Genomic DNA, 27,669 nt, shown 5'->3' with positions numbered 1-27,669 from the left:
TTTGTTAGTAGGCTAGGTAGACACCATGTCAACAAAGAACCCTGAAAAAGAATGAAAATAATTTAGTCTTAGGCTAGAAGGATAGGATCTTTCTGTCTCCATAGAAAAGATAAAAAGGATACTCCAGCTGCAAGTTATCACAAGCTAGTTGGCCTATCATCTGCCTTGGTGCAGCTGTTTCTGACTCTCAGTTCACCCAGAAAATTCACACTCTCATGGTGCCAAAATGAATATTTCTCTTAAAAAATAATTTTAAAAATCCACCCCATTGAAAATAATTCTCTAATCTGCAGCCTTTCAATAGAACTGAAGTGCACTTCACCAACACAGTACACAGGCATCTTGAATTAGCGGGGAACTATTTTTAACACATGAAGGATAAGATATGAAATTAGTTTCACAGGGAATGAGAACCTTGGAGATTATTTACTTTGCCTTAATTACTTTGACTCACCACTAATTTAGCTTTCCTAGGGTACTAAATATTTCATGCTAAGATTTTAAGACTGAAGAGACAAGAGCATAGATTTGTAACATTTAGGGGTTTGTAGTAGCACTTATAAATAACACTGTGGAGCAGATGTCACCATTGGGTTCCCAAGCCAATTCATGGATAGATTACTGGATCGAATTTTTAGCCACCTTTTTTTCTTGATGTTGGCAGCCCCAAGTCAAGAATCCCTGCCCTGAGGATGCAGGGAGCCAAACTTTATCCAGCTCATTTTACTAGGCAGTCAATCGCATCACCAGAGCTATGGTACTTGTCAAATAGGCCAAGTTGCTCAGTAGCCTCAAGACAAGGAAATAAAAGCTTTGGTTAAGCATGAAAAGAAAGTTTCCAGTTATTATAGCCACTGGGTAATGAATCAGTTCCCAATGAAGATGACTAAGGAACCAATGAAACAGATATTCTATAATTGGCTCCTTAAAACATCGGTGGGAAAAGATGAATTCAGTGTCCACTGATGTAGTTAAAGTAAGTGATGTCTGCCATATATAGCTGGACATTTGACAAGTACAAGTCTGGCTACCATGGCTCTTAACCAGGTAACTAACTAGCAGACTAAGGAAAACACAGACATAGAGAGACTGTCGGGCAGGAACCCACCTTGCTCTCTATACTTTCTGCCAATTTCAATGGAACCTCAAGGACTACTCAGTCTTTACGCTCTTCCCCTTCTAATGTGGCATTAGTGAATTAAAGAGACAGAAGAGGCCTAATAGACAATCTGAGCTTTCTCTTGGCCCCATATAGAAGAATTCATCCTCACAATGAGCTTTGAAGTGTCCAAGTTTATTTTGTTTTATATGTCACAACGGACTTGAAATTTCACCTGTGGTTCTAAGTTTTCTTCTATCTGTTTGAGCATAGAGATAGTATGGCATTGTGGATATAGTGTTGGGCTTGGGGGTCAGAAAGACCGAGTTCAAATTCTGCCTTTGACACAATCTAGTTGTAAATCAACTGACTTCATGACCCATAATTTCTCTGAATGTCAAGTAACTTTCTATGACTTGTGTACTACTAGGTGACAAACGGAAGCAGTCTTCGGCAGAGGGAGCTGCCACACTGATAGCATCACACTTTTGATATATTGGTGTTTTTTTTTCTTTTTTCAAGAACCAGTCCTCTAGCTCCTTCTTTATTTCTACTGCTGCTTCTCTAACTGAATGGATGTCTACCTTCCTGGCACTTCCACCCTAGAAAGGAACGCCACCACCGCTCTCCAAATAAAAGGCATCTCCACAGCTTTGCAAAAAGGTACCATCACTTGCCTACTTTGTATCCAGATCTTCTAGCCTTGGAGTATCTGCTTCCCTTCCACAGCCAGCTTCCTTCGAATATCGTAAGAATTAATTACGCTTCTATAGTGCTTTTAATTCTTCAAAGCACTTTCACATCTTGCTATCTAATTTAATCTTGTCTCTTTTCACTTGCCTGAGCCCTTTTCCATATTTCTCATGCCTATGAAACACCTGAGTTTCAGGGCAGTTTCCTACCAAAAAAAAAAAAGTCTCTTCTTGGTCTCCCTGATTGAATCTTATTCTCCTATGTTTACACCACATGCATTTCTCTTTTGGTTCATGCATACTTTTTTTGTCTTTCCTGTTTGTACATCTCACTTTGAGCTCTTCGATATTATTTCCCATAATTACTGGGCAGTTTATTCTGCTTTTGTAACATTCATTAAAATGCTGCATAAAACCTGCCATTACAACAACACTTTGAATTATGCCAGTCATTATTACTATTTAAGATCTTTTCTTAGCTTTCAGTGAAAGTCACAGGATTCAAAGGAACCTGAAGCAAAAAGTGCTGAAATAATTGTTCTAAGGTCATTCAGTCATTGAATGGCAGAACCTTCCATTTGAAGCCAAGGCTCCTTAAACCTAATCCAGGACTCTTTATTGCTTCTCCATATGACTATTCCTACCCACACTCACTTAAACTACCGCTGCAAATAAATTTTCTAACCTATGAAGTATATTTCCTTCCCACCCCTATGAGACAGAACCCCCAGTGAATGCCCCAAAAGTCACATGCCCGGCAAAGATAATCAATCCCCAGGGGATCCCCATGCCGCCACCTCCATAGTGTGGGGATAAAAATTATCCTACCTCCAATAACAGAAACTGAGGCAGAGCTCTGCACCAATGGCACTTTATTAAAGGGTCTATGGTCTCCTCTAATGAAGTAGACACCTCAGATCTTCCTCACAATCTAAGATTCCCCCTCCTTCTCGAGCCCGAGGTCCAACATGTAAATATTCAATAGCAGCTATACCAGATACAGAATAATTCCATTGGTTGACATATAATGTGTTAAGGCTAAAATAAGTAAAACAATATGTCATCTATCAGCAGGGTCACAAGTTGGGCAAAGCAAGGAATATCTCCACTGACTAGGTGGTTATTAGGTGGCCATAAGATGGTCACAAGATGGGCACCTGCTCGTGTTGGACAAGAGAGAATGGTCCAGAGTTACAAAAATAATTTTGAGGGACTTTCCATATAGTTGAGTCATCTCTGCCACACTAGGCTTGGTCACCACGACAAGGAAAAAACAAGAGTGGAGGGCCCCAGCCAGGTTCAAATGATTACACAAGTGATCTTACCACCTGCAGCTCACAGCTATGGGGCCAAATATACAGAACTTATAACCATATGAAATTGATTGATACTGATTGGAACAGAGTATGGGGTCATCAATGAATCAGCTTCCTCAATAGTATGCTGATTCCATGCTGTTTGCTTTTCAGAAATTGAACAGCAAGTAACAAAGATCCAGAAAAATTCAAGTAACAGGAGCATGAGGATGAATACACACCCATCACCGCTTAGCCCTTCAGTTAGGACTCACTCTACTCTTCATTTTGCACAATGGGGTGACTACGTGGCAATGTCTGGAGTAATGGGCATTTTGAAAGAAAATCTGCACCCATAGAGTTGGAGATTGGTATCAAATCAATGCTCCTCTCCGTTCTAGGACTCTGCCTTAGGAAGCTCAAACCCTAACTGGGAAGACATATTCCTCTCCCTTCTTCCCTCTTTTCTTTCCTACAAAAGTATTTTACTTTATCTGGGGCACTTAAAGTTACACCTTATGATTTGATGTTGAAGGCTTCTCCATCACTGTTGACATTTTTTTTCTAGTATTACAGGAATTGCAACAAATGTAGCTTCTGTTTAATTATGGAATCTTTAGATTCCTAATATTTCTTTTCAGTAGATCACACTCATTACATACTTGTTTCCTTCTGTCCAAGTCCAGTATTGGTCTTTATGGACTCATTGACTGTTCTGTGGAATTGAAGAAGAGGTCAGAACTACCAAGCTTTCTGTTTTAACTCCTACCTTCTCAAAAAGTTTCTCTAAGAATAAAGTAACCTCTTCACCCACTTTTTTAACACCAGCCACCCAAAACCTGGCCTAGCTGGCTGGAACCCATCCAGACTTCCTGACTACTCATGCAGTTTGAGTAAGATAGGAGTCTCCAATTCTTCCTTCCGGTGAGAAGTAGAACCACAAAGATTTACCATCTTCCCTGCACTGCATCCTAAGATCATCCAGGTCTTACCATCTGCCTCTCTCTTTATGTCTTCCAGAACCCCACTGCTGTCATCCCTGGCTTTGCCACATGACCACTACACCCTTAGGAATTTCAGGCCTTGTCATCTGCCCTGCAGCTGAACTTTCTTTTGTGTTTTCCCATAATGCAGGTCATTCCCCTACTCAATAAACTTCAGTGGCTCCCTACTGCCTCCAGGAACAAACATAAAATTCTCTGTTTGGCATTAAAGCCCTTTATAAAATAGCTCCCTCCTCCCTTTCCAGTCTTCTCACTTCTTACACTTCAATCCAGTACTCTGCAGTCCAGTGACACTGACCTTCTGGCTGTTCCACAAACGAGGCACTCCATCTCTTGGCTCCGGGTATTTTCTTTCTGTCTTTTTTTTTTTTTTGGTGAGGGCAATTAGGGGTAAGTGACTTGCCCAGGGGAACACAGATAGTGAGTGCTATGTGTCTGAGGCCAGATTTGAACTCAGGTCCTCCTGACTCTAGGGCTGGTGCCCTATCCACTGCACCACCTAGCTGCCGCTGTCTCCAGATATTTTCGCTGGCTGTCTCCCATGACTGGAAAGCTCTCCTTCTCTCTGACCACTGACCTCCTTGGCTTCTTATAAGTTCCAACTAAAATCACATCCTCTACAAGAAGTCTTCCTTCACCCCTCTTGACTCCAGTGTTTCCCTCATTTAATTATTTCCTTTTTTTTTTTGTATATAGCTTGCTTTGTATAGATTTGTTGGCACGTCATCTCCCCTATTAGACTGTAAGCTTCTTGAGGACAGGGACTATCTTTTGCCTTTTTTGTACCTCCTCCACTTATCACAGTACCTGACAGTAGGCACTTAATAAATGTTTATTGATTGCTGAGTTATCTGCCCCAATTAGAGTGTGAGCTCCTTCAGAATTGACTGTTTCATATTTTCTATCCGTACCTCAGCACTAAGCAAAGTGCCTTTCGACATAACGAGCTTAATAAATGTTTTTGTTTTTTAAATCCATTTACTCATAGTACACCAGATGATAGGACTTTAGAACTTGGAGGGACTTCAGTGATAATCTAACATGATTCCCTTATTTGATAGGGGAGGACACAACGGCAAAATGAATTGTTTCATTTTTGGAACCTCTTCTTTTGTATCTTTGCACATATAACACCTAGCCTGGTGCCTCATACATACTCTACTAGGCACTTTAATAAAATGCTTGTTAAATCCGAGGGAATTTCCCATGGTCATAAAGCTAGTTAGATACAGCTTTCCTTTTGTTTGGGTTCCATGCATTCACTGGGAGACAGAACATTGCTCTTTATAAAGCTTAGGAATTGCTTTGGTACTATGTATTCGGGTAGGGAGTATTTAAAATTTGTTAGCTGTTTCCTTATATAACCTCTGGGCCACCTGGACACAATAGCACAAAAGGTACAGTTAATCCATCTTCACATCCTGGTGGTTTTTGAGAAATGACAAAGGCACTTTCTTCTTCTCTTTCCTTTCTCTTTTTTGTTGGCTTTAACTTAACCCAACATGTTTCAACACAGGTTTTGCAATCAAATTGTCCCCAACTAGTGTTTGATTAATAGCTTCAGACCAAAGGATTCCATCCTTTTTTTTTTTTTAGGGAATGAACTTTATGAGTTTTGCCTCATAATCAACTCCAAACTAAAACATGCCTGAAAAGAAAAAAAAAATGCAAAAGCTAACTAACTGCCTTGAAAATATAATGAAATTCCATAGTGAATCTATGGAATGCTACTTTAAACCCTGGATTTACACAGGATGAAGAAACAGAAGAAACCAGTTCTCTATGCTTTTCCAAAGCAGTGGCAATGCTGTGTACCAAATTGTACCTTTTTCTACAAGGGCTGAATGTTTCAGATTCCTGGAATAAAAGCTAAGAAAGAAGACAGAGAAGGAAACAGGCTCAGAGGGGTAAATGAAGATAGTTACAGCATTTGTTACAAATGTGAAAAAAAAACTGGTGGTAGAAGGGGATGTTTGCTTTACGTGGACTTGGTTTGGTGGTGGTGTTATTGTTGTTGTGGGTATTTTTTGTTTGTTTTGGGGGGGGTTGTTTGTTTTTTGGTGAGGGGAGGCTTAGCATTAGAGGAGATGCAAGGCATGCATCATTAATACTTTAATCTTTGATTACCTATTGATAATTGTGCACTTTGAAATAACACAACTAAGAGAACAGAACTCAGAAGAAAATCTCAGCCTTTTTTAACTTGGGACACTTCACTATTATTTGCTTGGTTTCCTTCCTTGCCCCAATACCTCCCTCTACCCCCTAGAAAAATAGAAAAGTAGTGTGCTAGATGGATTGTTGGTGGAATTGCAAATTAGTACAACAATTTTGAAAAGCACTGTACCCTTTGACCCAAAGATCCCACTATCCTGCATATACCACAAGGAGGCAAGTGATAAGAAAGTCCCCATATATACCAGAATATTTATAGTAGCACTTTCTGGTAACAACTAGAAATAAAGTAATGGAATATTACTGTGCTGTAAGAAATAACAAATATGATGAATACAGAGAAGCATGGAAAGCCTTACACTGATACAGAGTGCACTATGCAGAGCCAAGAAAACAATATGCACAATGAGTACAACAATTTCAATGGAAAGAAAAACAAAATAATAAAAAAAGGATGATGCAAAATTATAAAAATAAATAAATAAGCATGGGGCCTAAAGAAGAGACAAAAGAAGACAACAACCCACTCATTCCCTGAAGAAGTGGAAGGTCCATGGATGTGAAAAATTGAATATTTTATTTTTTGATATATTGATTGATTTTGCTGATTACTTTTCCCCCCCTTTTTATTATATGACATGGCTTTCTGGGAGGGCAAAGGAAGAGGGATGCTGGGGAAATTTTAGGTGGTATAAAAACAAACAATTAATAGATTTTATTTTAAAAAGAAAAGTAGTGGCAAGACACATACCACATATTTTCAGCAGCACAGTACAGAAGAAAAAGCACTGGAATGAGAGTAGGCTGGTTCTAATATTGACATGACCCCTGAATGGTTATAAAATCTTGAACAAGTCACTCTATGAACCTCAGATACCTCATCTGTCAATTGAATGAAAATAATATATGTAATTCTTACCTCACAAAATTACTATAAAGGTCAATTAAGTTAGCCTCTAGAAAGTCCCATTCCAAAGCTTCATCACTGCATAGTGCTGACCCTTGGTTCTCAAAGATTATGCCAACTGACTACAAATTTTGGCAAGTTCTACCATGCTTGAAAGTCTTCTAGTACAGTCCCAGTAACAGATCACATCTGCTTTCTGAGGACCAACCTAGAAAAAATCAGAAAGGCTCTTTAACAGTGTGCTGGGATACTTTGGCCACAGAAAAATATTGTTGAAAAAATGACCATGGTACTCTTTGAAATGCAGGCCAATATAATCTTTCACTCACTACAGAAGTCCAAAAAGATGTGTACAATAAAAAATTCTCAAAACATTTGGGCAAAGCAAAATTTTTTCTTAAAATAATCAAATGATGCAAGGACAATCAAATGATGGAAGGTGCATGGAAGATATAGCATATGTCAGTGAATCTGTAGAACTGATCATGAAATTAGTGGACATATTCAAAGGCAAAGTCCTGAGGCCTAGCAAACCCTCTGGAAACTTCTAGATGATTCCTTGAAAAGTTGAAATATTAATAGATAATGGATTATCAAAAGTGGTACAAGTAAGGAATCCAAGTCTTTCATTATTCTATCTAGAGGCAGGAGCTTTCCCAGAGCCCTATGAGCCTTTTGCACCAATGCTAAGCTTCTAGAAGCCCAACAACAAAATAGCAGGATAAGAATATAGTAGACCTAGACTACTGATCCCATACTACAAACCCAAGGAAGGCACAAATTTGTCCTGAGTCCTGGGCAGAACAATGAAAATGGTCATTCAGATCCGCAGATCATCTATAAATATCAATTTAGCAGTTGTGTAATTCTGAATGTCCAAGGAAGGAAATAGTAAGCCATTCCAGTATCTTTGCCAAAAAAAAAAAAAACCAACCCATGGATAGTATGATCTACAGGATCACAAAGAGTTGGACACAACTGAATGACTAAACAACAATTCTGAATATGAGATCCTTCCTTGTCCAGTAACCAATAAATAAATACAGTACTGGTGAAAGTTATCAATCTCAATATTCTTTCTATAACTGAAGCCAAACTACCAAAAAAAAAAAAGTTGCAGCTGAAGGGAAGAATGACCCATAGGTTCTCCATTTGGAAAAGCAAATACATTGGTAGAGTTGGCTTTGTAGAATGTCCAAAGGCAAAAAGTGCTATCATTTCATGGGATTTGGGCAGTTTGAATGGCAGAATTCATTATGAATATTTGGGGGTAAAAACATTCAATAAAATTACAACTTATGGGCCAACATCTATACTTAGGATAAAGATGTAAGATAATTTATGACAAACATAATAAAACTTTCCAAGTTAAATCAAAGCATACATTAATACTTGATGCTTCATTGTAAAGGAGAGAATAGGGGAAATATGTTGGAAAATATGAAATTATAAATCAGGAACAAAAAAATGAGAAAGACCAAAGGCTTAAAGTATTAAGTCTATATATTCTGAATACTTTCCTCAAGAAGAGAGTTTGGTGTTATTTAACATAATGATCACCAAATAATATCATTTAAATGACAAAAAAAAGACTCATTACCAATATAGGAGTCATTGCTGAAATAGCTGTCTCTGTTCTCTCAAAACACTGACCTGTTAAAGCAAAGGTTAAAATTAATACTAAATTAAAAGAAAGAATAAAAATGAGAATATGCTATGGGAATTGAGGCAACTCCAGCTTGACCTAGTTAAACAATCTGTTGAGGTCAAAAAAGAGGGAGTAGATAAAAGAACAGATATCAACATAGACTTTCACCATTTCCTAAAGAAATTGAATAGATGTAAATCAATCAACAAAGTGAAAAGAGCAAAAGAGGCTAGAAATGGTCTAATCAGCAAACACTCAATCTCCTTCCCTCATGTAGAGATATGGCAGCCAAGGGCACATCAGCATAGCACTTACACTCATTTTTAAAATATAAGGCAAGTATTGGGAAATTATAAGTATCATTACCTCCATAAAAAAGCAAGAAGCAGTAGAGATAAAAACAACTTTTTACAGTAAGAGACCCAACTAAGGCAGATCACTTTCAAGGCACTGAAGGATGAAACTGGAAGGACAATGAACAGACAAAATGCTGACAAATTATTTTTTCTATCAAAAACAGAAGAACAACTACATTTATATTCTAACATCCCAATCTATGACATACTGCATAAGTAAATGGAAATGAAACTAAACAAAGATGGGAAAATCAGTTTAATTACACCAAATATGCACATAAAATGTCCATGCTGATGGATATGCAATTTTGAGAACATTAAGGAATCATTTCTCAAGAATCTCAAAAATCCAAAAGCTTTGGGAAAATATCACAGGTCTTATTCTAGTTGAAAGTAATTATTACAAAATAATGACTAAAAAGATAACAACTACTAACCCATATATCTACTTTCCTATTTGCACTGAATCATTACAAGAATATTCTACATTCCATCTACATGGTATTTCATTTCTTGGTTTTTTGAGAGAATTATTTCAAATCTTCACTTCATTTTGGTAATATATTCCTGGCTAGAGATATAAATTATTGAAGGAAGTTCAGCAGTTATGGATAAGATTAAATAAACTTTTTGGATCAAATCTGAACACTCCTCTCTGATAACGTGGTAGACAGATTTTCATTAAGAGCTAAGGCACTGCTACCGATTACTAGAGCAACTTAGAAGTAAACTAGAAAAAGATAAATTGAAAAGGAAAACATGTGCTGAGGAATAACTGATTAGGATACAAGATATCTAACAAGTACTACTAAAGAAAGTAATGAAAAAGTGACAGTACTACTACAAATTCACACTAACACAAACTAGACTGTTTAAGCTGCTTGTCAATCCTGTTATTTATTTCTTTTTAAACTCTATTTCTGTTCCACCCTGAAGATTTTATTCTCAAGATAGCTAAAACAGAAAAGAATATCAAGAGCCTAAAACAAATCTTAAACCTTATTGTTACCAAAAATAATTTTTTTAAGTGGTGAGAAAATATCAGTACCTACTGACCCCACGTACCTACCTTTCTATGTCTACAAAAACTGTATGAAAATAATTTGCCTATCCATTGAGGGAATCCTTGACGACTAATGTGAGAAAGAAAGAAGTCAGCGGACCCCATCTTGCTTGATTGATTTACAGTCACACAATTGACTGAATGACATACAGCATGCAAGATACTGCTGTGTTGATTGTGTGTTGTCTATAAAAAGTCATCTTGATTCAGTAGAGCAAAATATTGCCTTAAAGGCTCCCCTCCAACAGAGTTTCTCCTGTGCACTTACAAGTTCTCAAAAGAAATAATTTTGGTCAACAATGAACCAACTTAAGCCAGGTTCAAAACAAGAAGACATATATTTGTCAGAAGTATCTACCACTAGCAAAGCAGCTCCCAAACTGTCTCAGTTTAGAAATTACTTCCTTAAATGGCTGGGTTTTTTTTATTTCTGTTAGGTGAACATATAAAGAAAAATACAATATATGAACAAAAGATAAAATCATAATCTATTTGTTGACACAGCAGGGGGTGATTTCCTTCAAAACAACTGGCCCAACCTTCCCACTAAAGAATCTCTAAAACCAGGATTTTATTGTCAGATACTTTATATGGATACAATTCTTTAAAGTAAAGAAACTAGGACATGCATATATAGAATAATTACAAAGTCACTGCAAAATGGTTTGTTTTAAAAGCTCATTTCCTGCAATAAATCAGTAGTGTCACAGGAAACTATAGTAACATAGTTACATTGTAATTCATCTTAATGTCATTATTAATAAACCAGGGCTACCATTTATATATTAACTCTCATGAACACATTGTCACAGAAGACAAGAGGCAGGGCAAAATTACCCAGAACTAAAGATAGGCTCAAAAATGATAGTCTCCAAAATCATTTATATTTGGCTCTGGAATAAATGTATCTTTGTGTACCTTCATGTACACAACCATGAACATACACATTCATTCACACATGGAATCACAGTGGGTTGGGCTCCATTCCAATTCCAGCTTGGCCCTAGCTGGATGGCCTTAGTTGTTAAAGGTGGGCAGTGGAATGGAAGAGTGTACAGGTCATTCACGAGGTGAATACTTATGGATAATCAAAGAGTTGATTGTATATGATACCTAAACCTTTCTCTTTCCTCCAAATTACACAACTTTCCTTCAGTATCTGGAGTCACTTTGGCAATAGTGTATAGATAAGAGCGAAAATATGGATGTCAGCATTTTGCCATTTATGGCTGTATGGGGAAAACATAAACATCTTAGTGTTAACACATTATATGGCATCCATATAAAAAGGGGTTATTTCCCATTAGTTTATATGCGGCTTTACCAGATATAATAGCAAAGCACTCCTACATCATTCTCCATCTCCTGATGGAACTGCTTCTAATGCCTGGGAAATTCCTATTTTAAACTCTACTCTCTGTGCCACAACACATTACTGAGTAATAAGGAAAGAAATGTAGTCTTCATCTTCACAGAAGCATTCAATTGAAATGGGCAAAAGACCAGCCTTCTGGGCAGGATGTCATGAAGAACCATTAGCTGCTTTAACATGGACACTACTTTCTCAAAAAAGAATACAGTACTACCTTAAAAAAAAAAAGAAAGAAAAAAGAAAAAAGAGAGAGAAAGAGAGAAGGACCTTGAACTCAATTAGTCCCTAGAGATAAAGGGGAAAAAAAAGGAATTGGAGGAGGAACTCACATAAAGAGAAGGGATAATTGGTGTTTTGTTACTAAACAAACTGTTCCTAAGTGATTATATGTGTACAAGTGATTTATTTTTTCCAATCTTTTCCTTGTATTAACTAGAACCCTAATTTGTCCATGAGGTTGAAGTGTGTCTTAATTACTTGCCTTCGAAGCTTATGCCTATTTAAAAGCTTATTTCTTTTCCATTGTCAGCTCACACAGTGCTGCCTAATCCATGATCTTCCTGCCTGGCACCCACAATTCTTTCATCATTATGGGAGGCATGCTACAAGCAGCCTTACAAATCAGGTTTTAAAAACAAATAAAAATATCTATCCATCCACAAAAATGTTGACTCATCCACACAATGCTCTGTGCGCGTGCATGCGCGCACACACACACACACACACACACACACACACACACACACCTCCCCACCCCTCATCCCACCACCAGAGCAACCACTGGGACCCTGGATACATTTGTTGATAGCATTACCAGGTCTAATTTTCAAAACTCATTAAAAGTTTCACCTACCTAGAGTTTTGATTTTTTTCAGGCCCTGGATCTATAGAGCTGGTGTTGATATACATGACTTAATTCTAAGAATATCTCCACATGTATCATAATACGATGAATACCTTCCTAGTGGAATCTCCACCTGTGACTTCATTTTCAGGCACCTTTTGGAACATGTAAAGTGAGGGCTAGCTCTAATGGTATTTTGCCCATGGGAGCACAACAGAGACCAATGAAGACTGATGGGCAAGGAATGAAAGAAGTTGCTTGCCCACTTCTTTGTGCCTGCCCCAATCCCAGGTAGCTATGAGGCTATTTCTCCTCTCACTCCCTTCTCAGTTGAGGCTGGGGACTTAGGCAAGTGGGGAGGGGGCCAAGCTTTTCTCTCTCTTCTCCTCTGCCAGCAGAGGCAGTAGAGGTGAGCCCCATGATCCCTAAAACAATAACCACCCAGGATATTGGAGCAAAAAATGAAACTTCTCTCTACTTGTAATTCTGCTGGAGCTCCCCCTTCATATGTTTTTACTGAAAGATAACAAGAGGCAGTTTCCCCCCTGTCCCAAAGCAATCTCATTAGCAACCCTCTTGTTCTTGTTCTATAGGAACTACTTCTGCAGGAGACCAGGTGACTCAGCAACCTTGTACCAATGCTGATATAGCATAAGCAGAAATGTACAGTACATCAGAATTAAGGTCCCATAGAACACAACCTACAATGTACATGCATATTTCAGAGAACGTTACACCCCCTCCAACTGATGAAGAATTGAACGAGCAGAATCAGGAGAACAATTTATGCAATAACAACAACTCAAGAAAAACAAACAAGTTTGGAAAGCTGTAAAAACGATGATCAATACAGTGACTGTCCACAATTCTAAAGCAGTAGAGAAAAAACATACCATCTGACAGAGAGGTGATAGATTTAAGGTATAGAATAAGAGATTTTATCTACATATATCTATGTATACACATGTGTACACATATACATATGCATATCTACACAAGTATATACACACATGTGACATATATGACACCTATATTTAACAACATATATTTGTTATATGGAACAAAATATTCTATATATTACTGCTATTGTTGTTTAGTTGTTTTTCATTCATGTCTTACTCTTCATGACCTCTTTGGGATTTTCTTGGCAAAGATAGTTTGTCATTTCCTTCTCCAGCTCATTTTACAGATGAGGAAACTAAGGCAAATAAGATTAAGTGACTTGCTGAGAGTCACACAGCTAGGAAGTGTCTGAGGCAGGATTTGAACTCAGGAAGATGAATCTTCCTGACTCCAGGCCTAGCACTCTTTACATTACACCGCCTCGCTGCCATATTACTACATATAATATATATTAAATACTAAATATATGTTATATGTAACTATATATTTGTTTTACATATACATATATTTATATACAGTTAATGAAAGAATTTGTTTGGCTTGACTATGCATATTTATTACAGGGAATTTGTGGGGTTTTTTCAGTGGCTTGGGAGGGGAAAAAACATCTGTTTAAAAAAAATTAAAGAGATTTGAGTGCTATAGATGTAGAATGTTTCATGCATTTTCAAATGAGGTCACTATATTGTGAGCTTAGCTTAAATGTTTTACTTTGTTGCAGGAGAAGTCTCACAGTATGAAGGTTATCTGGAAATGTTTGTAATGTAGAAACAAAATACATAAACCAAACATTTTAAAAATAAAAAAGAGTGAGCTATAAAACCAAAAGTTAGTATAGCCACAAAGATTTCCTGCACAGAAATGGGAACCAAAAACACCCCCCGAATTGTTAGCAGAACTAAGAAACCAGATGTGGAGATGGGAAAATAATTGATCTAGGGCTCTGGGCCAAAAAAACAAAGACAGAAGGAAATGTGATGATGATTTGGAAAAGACCTCCAGAAGTGCCAGTTCAACCTGGATAAAGTACATTAACCCTTAGAAAAGTAGGAGGTTATCAAAAGGAATACACTTCTGTTACGGGGGGGGGGGAGGGGTATAAAAAAAATTTGGGTAATTTCTATCTCATTGAAGGAGAGAAGGAAATCCAGACTGCCTGCTGATCTTTGGGGGGGGGGGTTAAATAGATTAGAGGATATTTGGGCATTTCTTATGCTAAGGTTGGGTGGAGCAGGGATGTGATGGTAGAAGGGCATAATTATAAACTCAAGAATGAGAAAAGAGTTTATGGGTCATCTAGTACAACCTTTTCATTTTACAAATAAGGAAGGTGAGATGACACAGCTTTCTCTGAGTCCGACAGGTAGTAAATATTTCAACCAGATTTGAATTTAGACCCTGAGGCTTCAAATCTAGCCTTCTTCTGACTATAACATATTGGCTCCTTCAATCACTATAGGAATAGAGATTATCAACGTGAATGGTGAATGTCCTTTTCCATGGGACCTGTATAAAAAGCTCTGACTATTAACATTTATTGAGTTCATATCAGAATAAATCAGAGACTATTGCATTGTTGAGATGTCTTATCTTTCCCTCTGTCTTTAAGATGACCCTTAACCTAAAAACAGAGAGAAGGAAGGAAAGAAGGAAGGAAAGAAGGAAGTACGGAAGAGAGGGAGAAAGGAAAGGAGGCAGGAAAAGAAAGAAGAGAGCGAGGCAGGAAGAAAGTTGGTCAAACATCTGGTTTATCCCTTCTCCTTCAGGTCCAATTAAGCCTGTCTATATGGGTCAATTTCTATTACTGAATCACAAAATCTTAGAGTTCAAAAGAAGCTTCAGAGATCATCTAGTCCAAACCCTATCCAAACAAGATTCTTGAAACAACTCTGTTTTCAAAAGAGAAAAAAAATATATATAGATATAGATATAGATATAGATAGAGAGAGAGAGAGAGAGAGATATTAAGAAGTTTATTTTTTAACTACAAAAAGTATTTATATAAAATACCTGTTAGTAGGGGGGCAGAGCCAAGATGGTGGAGTGAAAGCAGTGACCTGCTTGAGCTCTCCCCCAGACCCCTCCAAATACCTGTAAAAAATGGCTCTAAACAAATTCCAGGGCAGCAGAACCCACAAAAAGACAGAGTGAAGCAAATTTCCAGCCCAAGACAACCTGGATGGTTGATCAGAAAGGTATATCCCACCGGACTGGGAGAGGAGCTCAGTGAGGCATGGGCACGCAGGCCACAGCAAACCTGGAGCAGGCCTCAGAGGACTGAATCGCAGGCAGCTGTGGCAGTTTCCACACTTCTCAACCCATGAACTCCAAAGACAACTGAGAAGGTCAGTGGGAAAAGTCTGTTTCTGTAGTGCTGAGAGAGGAGCAGGGGTCTCAACTCCAGTCTCCAACAGCATGGCCTGGGGGCAGTGGCTGTCTCCTGAGCATTTCACATGCAACTGGGAAATAAGAAATACAGGAAATGGGGTACAGAAGTCTATCCTGCCCTACAGGAAAATAGAAGGGGAAGGGGATAAGAGAAGTGGGGGAGAGATAGAAGAGAGGGCAGACAAGGAGAAGGGGTATTCAGAATGCATGCCATCTTGGGGTGGGGGGAGGGACAAGATGGGGAGAAAATTTGGAACTCAAAATCTTGTGGAAGTAAATGTTGAAAATTAAAAATAAATAGTATATTAAAAAAAATACCTGTTAGTATATTTACAATTCTTTTCCTACCACTAAAGTAAAAACTATTACACAACTATGAAATTAAGCTCATAGGCTCTTGTAAACATACTAAACACAAATTTTAAGCCCATTATTTGTATTCTCTTTCCTCTTTTCCACAGAGTCAAGTTTCTGGCTAGAGTTCATCTCCTACACACTTTTCAGTCTTTCTTCCTGTCTAAAAATATTAATTCCCCAAGATCTTAACTCTTTGTTCTTCCTCTTTCCCTTTCTTTCTAATAAAGCCTCACAAACTCTTGGTGATTACAGTTAGCTCACTCTTTCTTGCTTATCATCACTCTCAATTTCTGCTAAAGTCTCTCTGTGCACAGCAGATTCCTCTTGCTTTGATTATAGAAATCTTTGGCAATAAAAAAGGGGCAGACTTTTAATATTCTTACATGGGACAATAAAGCCTGACCCTATCACCCTTAATTTCCAATGCCTTCAGTTTCTCCTTTATTTAATCATTCTAAGCTTCTTTTCTACTGATTTTTTAAAAAAATTTTCTTCTTATTTCACTCTGCTCATCCACCCCTGATTCTCCTAGCTATGTCAAAGAATTCTGGCAAGAAGAGATACTGTTCAAAGCCCAGCAAACTGAGAATGGCTTTAAAACCTCCACTTGGCTAGTAATGATTTATTCCTCATATAGTGGCTATATGTGTCTTAGGTACCCTGCTCCAAAACTCTATTAGTATATTCAAATCTTTCTTATAAAATATTACCTTCCCTCCTTAATCATTTGGCTATGAATAATTTATATCCTTTGATTTATCTTTCTTCCCTCTTATTTATACCCAGAATTGTTTCTATTTAACTCTAGATAGTCTGGCAAATATCATGAGCTTAGCAAACACTAATCACAAGTTCTTGCACAACAGACAGTTCTGTGGAGTGGTGTTATCTGACTACTTGTCAGGTTACAAGTGAAATTCTAAAACTCTGTTTTTCAGTTTGACCAATAAGCTTCTAAGTGACTTACTACAGCAAGTATTAATCCTGTACCTTGCTTTATCTTTCTTTAAAATAAGGATAACATGAGTCTTGCAAGTAGGCAGATACTGGGTATGACATGATTTCAAGACTGCCAGTCAGCCTCAACTCCCTTCCCAAACTCTTTCTTCCTGGTCTAAAGAAATTCCACTATTTAATATTTACTCCTTTAGGTCATAGTGAGTTTCATTCTTTTTCACTTCATCCCTCCTTCCTTTCTTGTTTTCTTCTCTCTCTCTCTCTCTCTCTCTCTCTCTCTCTCTCTCTCTCTCTCTCTCTCTCTCTCTCTCTCTCTCTCTCTCTCTCTCCCTCTCTCTCTCTCTCTCTCTCCTCCTTCCTTTCCTTCCTATACTGGGCCTCCCTCATCTGGAAGTGCAATAGCCACTCACAGGCCCAATACCACCACTCATTGACATAGGAGCTTTGATCTGGTCCATTTCCAACTTGGGCCAATTCAACAGTCCTTAGGCAGCCCACCTGGTGCCCCCACTGACCCTTCTCTGGGGCCTCAACATATTGATTCCAGGCTCAGTAAAGACACCTGATCCGCTTGGCCCAGACTCTCTGGCTCTTAGGGAGTTTCTTATCAAAATATAAATGCTGAAAGGTAGAGCCAAGATGGCAGAGAGAAGCCAGGAAGTTGTCTGAGCTCTCCCCAGTTTTCCCTAGAAACATTAAATCAAGCCTCTAAATGGATTCTAGAGCAACACAACCTACAAAAAGACAGAGTAAAACAATTTTCCAGCTTAAAATAACTTAGAAGAACCTCAGTAAAGATCTGTCTCACTTGGGTAAAAGGGGAGTACAGGCCAGCATAGCCGGTGTCCAGGCAAGACAGGGGAAGCAACTAAGGCCTTCAGTTCTGGCTGAACAGGCCAGTGGCATCAGGTTAGCTGTGAAGCCTCCAGCCCCAGTGCAGAAGCCAAGTTGTCAGCCCCAGAAACCAAGCAACAATAGGCCCAACTAGGCTGGGTCACCCCAGGGCAGTGAGCAAGCTGCCAGCACCTGACATCCCAGCGCACAGAGCCGGTGACCAGGGCCCCCCTTTCCCCCCCTTCCCCCACCCCCGCCTTAGGACACTGTCTCCTGGGCTCCAGGAGGAGAGCTTTGGGGGGGGGGCAATTGGGGTTAAGTGACTTGCCCAGGGTCACACAGCTAGTAAGTGTCAGTGTTTGATTTGAGGCCACATTTGAACTCAGGTCCTCCTGACTTCGAGGCCAGTGCTATATCCACTGTGCCACCTAGCTGCCGCGAGAGCTTATTTTTAAAAGCCATGGAATAGAGGGGAAAAAAATTAGCAAGAAGCAAAATGTAAACATCTCTTCAAGAGATAACACCTTAAGTCCAAGTTGACCAACACCTCAGCCAAAGTGAACTAACAACTATCAGGAATGCCCTAAAAGAATAGTACACAAAAGTTGTGTGTGTGTGTGTGTGTGTGTAGAGAAAAGGAGAAAAAAAAACCTCCAGAAGTTAGAAAGAAGATTTCAGAAAGCAGAGGTGGGAGAAGATGCCCAAATTTTATCTACTCCAAAATTCTGCCAAGGAGTAAGTCCTGGGAACAAGGCCTTTCAGCTCCAAGTTATCCAAAGTCACCACCATACTTGTACATCTATCAGCACTGCTCTTTCAGGGAAATTCTAGTTGGGGGCTTTCCCACTCTTAGTTCCTTGCATTTTGTGTTACTCATACATAAGTCTGGGGCCTTTTTTCAGAGGTGCCATGAGATAAAACAAAAGCTCTTATTTCAGCATTATTATTTCCTTTAAAAAGTTGTATCACCTGTGGGGACAGGGCTGATGAGTCCATACCTTGCCCTGTTCCTTTGGGTTAAGGGCTCCTATGCTACAAAAGTTACTGTATTCTTACAAGTAAGATACAAAGGCACGGTCCCCTTATGGTCATTAAAAGTTTTATCCATGACTTTTCTTCTACTGTCTGGGATATTAACCACAGTGCCTTGGCCATATTCCAGTCTGGATAATTACATTGGGTCTAGCAAACTTCACCCTCCAGCTCCAACTAAATAAAGTATTTCAGTGGACTTACTGCTATAACCTTTGTTATGCTGCTGAGGGCTGTTAAATAGCTATTTTATACTTTAGATGGCTGTACTTGGGAGAGATCAATATCCTTCTATAGCTGTTTCTACAATGGCAGAAAGGAAATATATTCTAAAATATTATTAGCTAGAGCTGCCATTTTCCCCCCAAAATTAACTGAGATGAAAAAGAGATACAATGAATTTTCCCTCCAATTGTCCTAATTATTATTTATGTTATTTACACAGATAAGAAGTATTATAGTATTTTCCTATTTTCCCTCTTGAAAACATAATAAATATGCATATGTATGTATATGTACACATAAATACATGTCTGTGTGTGTATTTGTATATTTGGGGGGGTGTATATATATACACGGTATATATGTATATTCGTATACACAAAAATATGTGTGAATATACATATGTACATTATTTTTATATGTGTGCCTGTGAATATATGGAGACAGAAATAGAGACCATAAGGTAGGGTGGTAGAAAATTTGGCCATAGAATAATTCAATTTAATCCTTCCATTGTACTTTCAGCTATGTAATTCCAACTAGATAGCACAATGGATAGAGTCCCAGACCAGAAATCAAGAAGACCTGAGTTCAAATCCTGCTCTAGACATTTAACAGTAGGGTGATTCTTGGCAAGTCATTTACCCCCATTAAAGTGGGGATAATAATAACACTTACTTCTCAGGGTTGTTTTAAGGATCAAATGAAATAATATTTGTAGGTGGTTTGCAAATCTCTAAGGCATGGCATTAGTGCTAGTTATTTATTTTTATTTTTCTTTGTCCCTTATATCCAGCATATTTTTTTTGTCTCTCCAAGCAAATACCACCTCAGTCTGTCCTTGAAATTAAGAGACAGCTCGCAGGCCTTAACTCATACCTATGTGGGTGCAAAATTAAGAATAACAGGAATTTGTCCCTCTTAGGTGGTATGAAGGCTAAGAGATTTGATACTCCTGTTTTCTTTTCTTTTTTTTAAGCAACCATAACTGTGTGGGTGAGGGTTTATAGGCTACAAAATCAGAAGCTGGCTTGGGGGATTTAAAACATAACCATATCATACTTTAAAAGTCACTAGGACTTCTCTTTACTTTCTCTGACAATGGTGGGCTTTTCCTTTTGTGTGTGTGACAATTTTTTTTCCATCCTATGAGTTAATCAGAGAAGAGAATGACTGATCTGTAACTGCTCTGAGACTTGTAGTCTTGGCGCACTAATAGGGGCACAGTTTAAGAGACTTGGGCAGAATCACCTGTGTCAGAGATGGAATTTGAACACTCATCTTCCTAAGGCTAGCCCTCCTTCCACTCTGCTGAACTCTGCAGAGCTTTCATATATGCAAATGCCAATCCACTGGTTATTTTCCAAGAGAAACAAACCATGAGAAAAGGAGTGATGTCAAAATGTGTGGATACACACACACACACACACACACACGTATATATATATACACACACATATGTATATACACACACATGTATGTATACACACATTATATATGTATATATACACATATGTATACACACATATGTATACACACACACACACACATATATATATATATATATGTATGTATGTATATATAATGTGTGTATGTGTGTATGTATGTTCACTAAAGAAGATAGAAAGCAAACACTTGCCCAAGACAAACTATAACTAGTCTGGGAATAAAATGGTTTCCTCCCAAAAATCAGTAAAATTGGCTTGAAATCTGCTAAATTCTCTCCTTGAAGATCCTTCTAGCTAGAACAAGTTAATAGCAGGCTTCTAAAACTAGGTTAAACATGCTGTAAATCAATTTATTCACCCCTATAAAGCGGCAAAGAGTGCAGGCTTTGCAGGTGAAAACAGCTCGACTGATAAGCAATACAGTCCATCTGTTTCTCTGACCATTCTACAAAATTTTTTATTGAATGTGAGAGTAGCATTAGAGAGCAATGCCAACCTTTAGTTTAAATAATAAATGATGGAATACTGGTTCTTTTAAATAGCTCCAAGGAATCACTTAGGCAATTATTTCCAAAGTTAAAGGCTTAATAATGCATATGTAGTACTGTGGAAGAAATCCTGGATTTGAAGTTGGAAGACCTGGGTTCTAATTCTAGCTCTGCCTCTTACAACCTGTGTGACCTAGGGCTAATCACTGTCTCTGGGCCAATGTTTCCCCATTTGTTGGGGGGGGGGGAGATTAGATGATTAGATTACATAATGTCTAAGGTCCCCTCCAGCCCTAAACCTGATAATCCACAAGTGGTGTGCCAACCAAATGATCATAGAAAGCTATAATTTATATGACACTTTAAGGTCTGTGAAGCTTTCTATCTCTCAGCTCTTTTAAGCCTCAGAACATCCCAGTGAGACAAGTACTGATGGGTATAATTGTTAGATGAAGAAACAGAGGCTTTGAGAAGTTAGGTCTCTTGCCCAAAGATAAACTCTTTATCATCAGATTTTTGAGAAATCACATAAGCTATTAGCACCTCTAAGAGTGCTCACTTTTAGCTTTACATAAGGAAAAGAAAAAACTCTGAGAAGACAACTTTGGCAAAGAGAACAAAAAGTGTAACAAACACCACATATTCACCTCTGAAAGTCAAAAGGGCAGATCTCCAACTCGTAGATTCCTTAAAGATTACAGTACAACCCCTCCATTTTATAAATAGGGAAATTAAGGCCAAACTGGTCTGTCCAAGGTCACACAAATAATGAATGACAAAGGTGAGACTTGAACCCAGATCCTCTGACTTCAAATCCAATATGCTTCCTATCACACCATGTGACCTTCATGGGCTTTATTGGATAAAAATCCCAGTGAATCACATGAATACTATTTCTGTTATGTCTCATAATTGGAAGAATTGAACAAGTGGGATGACAGAAAGTTAATATGCTTAGAGTTCTTGCTGCCATTCACAGATTATAAATACAAGTCTTGTGCTTATCATACTTAGCATTTACACCCAAAATGATAGGTGTTAAAGATTGTAAAAATCTATAAATATTTATAAAAGTGAAGAGAAAGTTTCCCAGTCTACTGGATAACAACATTTCAGTGGAGTTTTTGGAAACTGGAAGCAAAAACACAGTGCATTTAAGACTAAAATCAATCTCAATGCCAAAAACTGAGTTTCATTTCATAGATAAATAGATGAAGTATATATTAAGTGCTTACTACATGCCAGGTGCAGTGCTAAGCACTAGGAATAGAAATATAAGCAAGCAAGATATAGTGCCTGGCCTCAAGGAGTTTACATTCTAACAGAAGAAGATAATACAAGGTTCCTGATGATAATCTTAATTCTGGTTGCCAGAAAACTTGAGGCAGGAGCTTAAGCAAATGAAACACAGAAACATGATGGCCAAATGAACATGTTTGTTGTTTCTCTGCTTTGACTAAAATTCAGCAAAACAAAGAGAAAGTCTATTTTTTTTAAAGTATACAACACACCCTATTCACAGCAACCCCAGTAAAGTAGAAAGCCAGGGAATCCACCACCAAATTAGCAATATGAATCTCTGACAAGTCTGTAAACCACCATAGGCCTCAGTTTCCACATCTGTTAAATGGAAGGGAATCATCTAAAGGTCCCTTTTAAATCTAACATCATATAATTCTAAGATTAATAAGGATAAGTCAAGTTCTCATAAGGGCCTAGGAACACCCTGGTAATAATATAAAATTTGTGTTTGTACCATATTAATACTACAAGTGATGGGATATAAGGATTCTCATCAATTCCGACACTGCATCTTGTTTTGAGTTTGTAACAGGCCTGTCTTATAAACAAAGGGAATAAGAAAGATTCCACTCAGCAATATATAACAATATCATTCCAGTTCAAATTCCTTAAACTCTTCCTTTAGGAAGTGAAGAAAACAGAACCTGTTTGACTCTAGAGAATCACTTAGTGAATCTGCCTCACTTGGAGGGTTTCAATACTTGAGCTACAGTGTGACTGTCATGATGTAGAAGCAGCTGCTACCGTTTTGTTTTCTGTTCACAGTAGGTGGTTGCCTGGCAACAAAATACTATTGTCTGATTCTATGATCTATTGCCCAGTTCCATTAGTGATAATGCTTTTTTACAATTTAACTCAGGACCACCTTATGGACACTCAGAAATGAGAGGAAAAAAAATTCCCCAGATCCTATTACCTATAAGTGACTATCCCCAAATATGAAGCATATATGTATGTATACAAGGGTGTTTATGTGTAGATGCGCATGTATGTAAATTAATATACATATCCTCGTCAAACCTCTCTAAAGTTCATGAGCCTACAACAAGAATTTAAATTCCATGGAAAACTCAAGATGAACATAAGTTCACTAGACATACAAAGGCATAGTACAGATTATTTTCTCAGTAACAGTGATCATTTCCAACTTGTCAAGCACATTCAGTCCTATCCCTTGGAAACAGTTCTGGAATTAGAAAGGAAACAGTCCTGTCTCCTTAAATAAAAATAACAAAAAATGGAAAAAGCTTCTATTATCTAGAGTCAGCTAACAAATTTAATGCTGTTTTATATAACATTACATTGGCTCCCGCTGTGAATACAGATTACGATTCAAATTGAAAAAAATTTGGTACTCTTCATATATAAGAATCTTACAATTTATTCATTTTTTTAAAAATAATTGAATTGTTCTCCCTGGAATAGCCTCCTATGATCCTTACTTTGTTTTGATATAGGTCCCTGGGGAATAACAGTCATGGTATGTTACTCTTGCATATTTCACCAGCTTACAAATAGCACAGTGCACTCAATATAAAATTGTCAACATTAACTTGTATCACTTGTGGTTTGTTGTACATTGACAAGGCATCTAAAGATTAGAATTACAATATTCTCAGATGCAGATACACAGCACAGAGGCTGATTAGGATCAAAACACCTTCAAGGAATTAAAGCTTAATAGTTCTATATAGTTATGCCTGGAAATTATGAAATCAGTATCATTTATATGTATATATGGCAAACATCTTTTTTTCCCTTTGGGTTTTATAGTCTTTATTTGTCTCTTTATAAATCTTTACAACACTGTGTATAAATTTCACTTGTTACTTTTATATCATTTTCTAAATCACTGTAACTTTTATTATTACGAATTACATTAAAGGGACTTTTTGGATTCAGTTTTCTTAGTCTCACACATCACTTTTTGTCACCATTCAGAAATGTACACAGGACAAGAAATCACAGTAAACAATTTCCAGAACACTAGAACTTTATAATATGAGCATAGTTTCCCTTTAAAAAGATAATAAGTAATATAATGAAAAAGAAGCAAAAATAAAAGGGAAAACTGAACTTAATATTTATCAAGGCCACTACAATACTTTTAATTCACAAACCCACTAACATTGTCTTCTTTACCTACCTTAGGAATGACCTCCCTAATTTTTTTTCTCCTCTACTCCACCCAATGAGGTTGATCCAGTCCCTTCTCTCTCTTAGCTTCTTACCTTCCACAGCACACTCTTGGAGATGAGGGGAGACTACCACCAGGGCACATAAATACATCTCCAATTCCTTTTTTTCACCCTTTTCAGAACCCTGGGACATTCCCTTTGTTATCCTCTTTTCAAAATTATCATACTAACCATCCCAGGCCGATATCATCCACTAGTCATCACCCCAGGTTGATACTCAGTTCCCTCTACCACTCACCCACCCACTGGTTCTCCTATCCTTATTTCAAGAAACTGTCTCTTCTTGTAAAAATAAAACTAGGAAATGCAACCCAACTGTTTACATATTTCACCGGGGGTGGGGAGTCTTCAGCAAGGAGGTAAAGAGACTGGAGAAAAGAAAGTGTAGGGAGTGGGAATGAGATAGGACTGGGCCAGGGCAAGTTTCCCCACCCGCTGACCCCCCCCATTCCCCCATGTGCGCTCCTGTCAAAGACAACCACAACACTCCACAGCCACCACCACCCCCCACACACCGGGAAGGGGAGGGTTTGCGCCTTCAGCCAATCAGGAAGCCGGAGCCCCGGGAGTCCGACCTATGGGGTGGTGGTGGCCCTGTAGGGGGGAGGATGAGAGGTGGTCCGGGAGGAACCCGGGCCGTGGGAGGCGTGCACGTGTTGTCCGGAGAGGTGGCCCAGTGGCTGCCCAGGTGCCCGCCCTGGGCGCGGCGCAGCCCCGGCCAGCCCCGTGAATCCCAGGGCCGCGGGCTCTGAAGGTGCAGCGCTCCCGTCAGAAGGGACGGGACGGGATCGGGAAGCGCCGTCCAAGGGGCCTAGATATTCTGGGCTGGAGCTGGGAGGGGGCATTGGTGTCTAACAATACAAGCTCTCCTGCAGCTAATGCCCAGGAAACTTTCTCCGCCAGCCGCCCGCTGGAACAGAGACCTCCGCACCCTAAAGGAAACTGGCCAGAGGAGAGGGAGGGAGCCCCGAGAGGGAGCCAGGGCTGGGGGCGGTGGGGCAGCAGCGGGGTCCCGAGCGCAGCGGGAAGGGAAGCGAAGAGCGCCGGCCCTGGACGCAAAGAAGCTCCCCCAGCCTTGAGCAGCTGTTAGGAAGGGCTGGCAAAAGTGAAAGGGGTGGGGGGCTTTTGGGGAAACCCAGAAACCCCCTCCCCTCCTCTGCCTGTTCGTCCGCCCCCGGCCTCACCCCACCACCACCCCTACCCCAACACCCTCCTTCGCCAGCCTCCGAATCCGTGCCCGGGAGCCGGGGACAGACCACGGTGGGGAGATCCTGGCTCGGAGATGCTGCGGACCTGGGAGATCCCTACCTGCGGCCACCGGGCGGGGGCACGGAGGCGGTCCTCCCGGTGCGGGGCGGCGCGGCGCGGCTGCTCCGCTTCGCCTTCCCTCCGGGTCTGTCCCCTCCTTGTCCCGGGCAGAGAGAAGCGAGCCAAGCCCGAGGCTGCCTCCGTCGCCGCTGCTGCTCCTGGGGCCGCTGCCGCCGCTGCTCCTGCTGCCGCTGCTGCAGACTGAGGACGCCCCGTGGCGGCTGGAAGCCTGGGCGAGTAGCAGCCGCGGCGGCCAGAGTGGGACCAGCTTAGGGGAGCTCGAGAAACAGCAGCTCCGGATCCCGAACGTATGCGTGCCTCTGGGTGAGTGTGGGTGAGTGTGGGTGAGTGTGTGTGTGTGTGTGTGTGTGTGTGTGTGTGTGTGTGTGTGTGTGTGTGTGTGTGTGAGAGAGAGAGAGAGCGCGCGCGAGCTGGGGAGCGCTGGGGGGAGGGGGGATGGGGAGAGTCACTGCGAGGAAGGGGGAGGTGGGAGAATGAAAGAGAGAGAGAAAGAGAGGAGAGAGATGCTCTCAGGGACCGAGGTAAAATTCTTCCCTCTAGGAAAGCCGTCAACCCGTGGAAGGCTGGGGGTGGGGGGCGGGGGGAGAGAAGGAGGAGTGTCTCGCCTGGCGAAGCTGCTGGGTGGAGGAGGAGGAAGAGAAGCGCCAGCCCCCGGAGCGGAGCAGCCAGAGTGCCCACCGGTGCTGCAGCGGCGGTGGCCGAGGCGGGAGCGTTTGCTCGCTGCCTGCCGGGGAGAAACCCCACTAACCTCCCCCCCTCCCCACCGACGTCTCCCTCTCATTACCGCCTCTGACTACTCCAGCTTGAAGAGGGGGTGGGGGCAGGGACGAGATGAAGACCTGTAACCCACGGTTGCCACGGCGACCTTGAAGGAGCCCAGGGAAGCTGGGTACTTAGTTGGCAGAAGGAGAGAAAGGGCCAGGGTACTCACATACTCCCCCACCGCACTCGCAACTCCCCAGCCAGACTGGCAGGGGTGGGGTGAAATGGGTGAAAGGAGGAATTTGTCGAGGGGAGGTCAGACCTAACAGCCTCTGCATCAAAGCCGTCCCTGCCACATTGGAGGATGGCTCTTAAGCCTATGGCATTCATGTTCCAGGTTCTTAAAAAGGTGATTCGGGAGGAGGGAGGCCGTGAGAATTAAGGGGGTAGTTTGTTTCAGAGATGTGAGGTTGTTTTCTCTTTTCCCGTTCCCTCTTGGCCAAACGTGGGCATTTTTTTTTCTTTTGTCTACTTAGCCTCCCATAACTTCGCATAAGGAGAAGTAAGGTAAAATGTGTCCCAGGCTCTGTGTAGATTCAGTCAAGTGTCCATCCCAATAACAGAGGGGTACCATCAAAGAGGGGAGAAGCAGTCAAGGGACGCCTTTCTCGACCTGTTCTTTTGGTTGGAAAGACTCCTGAAAGCTGCAAAATAAGTGAACAAATAAAGCCTCTTTACAATACCTCTCCTTAGGTATGACCCCCCTATTGTTAGTTTCATAATTTCACACATAGGATGCCCCATTTCCTGTCTCTGAGCCTTTGTATTGGCTGTTTCCTATGAGTGAAGCACTATGTTTCCTATGAGCACTCCCTTCACACCCCTCCCTATAGGAAACCTAGTTTCCTCCAAGACATAGTTCAAGTGCCACATGCTACAAGAAGCCTGATTACCCCACCACCTTTTAGCTGTGCTAGGAAACTCCATACACACATACATATATCACATATACATACACATGTACATGTAATGCATATGTATTATACCTACACGT

At 40.0% G+C, this 27,669-nt stretch overlaps 1 protein-coding gene across 3 annotated transcripts in view; it reads right to left on the bottom strand.

Annotated features, from left to right (window-relative positions):
* ENOX1 (ecto-NOX disulfide-thiol exchanger 1) overlaps positions 1–26,663 on the bottom strand; it is a 677,866-nt gene extending 651,203 nt beyond the window's left edge. For 2 of the 3 annotated variants that reach the window (XM_020971657.2, XM_020971652.2), the window contains exon 1: positions 25,893–26,662. The gene's annotated coding sequence lies outside the window, so the exon portion shown is untranslated. Of the gene's footprint in view, positions 1–25,892 lie in introns of all 3 variants that reach the window. The other variant, XM_078147594.1, reaches the window with a different exon arrangement.
* Positions 26,664–27,669: the final 1,006 nt, after the last annotated feature.

Source organism: Phascolarctos cinereus, unplaced genomic scaffold, assembly GCF_003287225.1.
Source record: "Phascolarctos cinereus isolate Bilbo 61053 unplaced genomic scaffold, phaCin_HiC Scaffold_7;HRSCAF=346, whole genome shotgun sequence".
In the NCBI taxonomy this organism is placed as follows: Eukaryota; Metazoa; Chordata; class Mammalia; order Diprotodontia; family Phascolarctidae; genus Phascolarctos; species Phascolarctos cinereus.
The sequence above is the reverse complement of the archived record's forward strand: the minus strand, read 5'-3'. Positions and strand labels throughout refer to the sequence as shown.